Source organism: Pinus tabuliformis, chromosome 6 (genome assembly GCF_031772625.1).
Source record: "Pinus tabuliformis cultivar Carrire ecotype Pingquan chromosome 6, CPIR1, whole genome shotgun sequence".
NCBI lineage: Eukaryota > Viridiplantae > Streptophyta > Pinopsida > Pinales > Pinaceae > Pinus > Pinus tabuliformis.
The window spans coordinates 1,102,150,043-1,102,151,719 of NC_142292.1; positions in this window are offsets into that span (position 1 = coordinate 1,102,150,043).

The window sequence follows — 1,677 nt, forward strand, 5'->3', positions numbered from 1 at the left end:
GACGGGGTTTCAATTGACTTTCTTCCATGATTGCGGATTACTCGATCAACCGAAATACAAAAGGGGAAAATGTGTTTCCGAATTAAATGAATTTTTTAGACGCTTTTAGACACAACTTGCTTTTTCACTTTTAAAGAGTCGAGAAAAAACTAAAGATGACTCTAGTCTCCTTCGATGTTTTAACGAGCCCGAAGTGACATATGCTGGGATGGACTTTTTCTGTTATAGAGTCTGAAAAAGGCCAAAAGAAACTGCTCTGGAGTTCTAGGCAGAGGGTGTGCCAAACTTTTCGCAAAACCGCAGAATACTTTTTAGGGTACGGGCGGTCGATCTTCCTGAATGCTGTGTTCAGTGCATTGCGATCAGTAGGGCGGCCGACACGGCTTCCTAAGGATAAAGGTTTTATGCCTATAGGGGTCTCCCAATATATACGCGACGGTACGTGGGAGCACAATCTGTACTGGCGCTATCGTCCCTCAGGAGGAATCACCCACCATCAACGAGATCGACAGTCACCAGGCTTTACGATGCCGAAACACGTCTCTAGCCTAGACCTCTATGTTGTGTGTTATGTTGCAAAGCGTTGTTAAGTTCATTCAATTTATTTTAGGTTGATCTTTTTAGAAGTTTGCCTTTCAAGGTTCACCACGAGATGTATGATACAATTCCTAAATGCAGTCTAAAGATGATAAGCAAGCTTTATATCTTTTCAACTTTGAAAATCCTAGCTACTAAGGGAAAAGAAAGACACCATCTTTTCTCAAAGAGCAATCAGCACACTCTAATGCACTTTTCCTAAATCAAACATGCAAACTATCAAGATGCAAATGCACAATGCAGGTGTTTGTTTTCCACTTTCTTAGTATTGATGTCTACAAAGAAAGCTTTTTGTACAACTTTGAATTTGCTTTTAAATAACAAATACAAACAAGTTTACTTTTCCGAAATCAGAGAGGGTAGAAGAGATTACAACACTTAACGATTTCCGAAATGAAAACTTGTTTCGACACTTAAAATAGACAAACTCAAACCAATAAGCAAAAGCAAATGTATAATCAACTGCAAACAACCAATGAACTCTCTCCTAAGATCACAATCAACAGATTTGAATCAAGGGCTACAGGATGATTATTTCACTCATGCGAAGGAAAACTGCGAATGATGCCACAAACACATAAAAACACTCACAGTCTTTTTGTACAAAAGGAGGCGGAATTTAAGCAGAGAAAAGGAGTTATCAGACTGGTACCTATGCTGGTTACAGGCTGCAAAAATCAGAGATCAAAACAAGGCAAAACAGAGCAGAGAACCCTAGCTGCACAAGGCCAAACTGGTTCAGTGCAACCTCAACACAGGGGTTTTGACATTCAGCGCAGGTAGCCTTCATGGGACCTCCGTTGAAATGCAGAACCTCTTCACAGCTGTCGCGCTGAAAGAGAAACTCTCGTTTCTCACTGGGTTCTGGGTCACAGATTGCTATTTAATCTACTGTTTCAGGCCAAATAAAAGCAACAAGCAAGGTACAATCAAAGGGATGCTTTGAGGGAGTACTAAGATCTATCACAAAGGATCATCAAATCATTTATGAGTCCATTGTTCAGATCATAGACAAGTCCAGTGATTGGATCAAAGCAGCGATTGTCTACTTTGCATCTAGGAATAACAGATGCAGTTCGA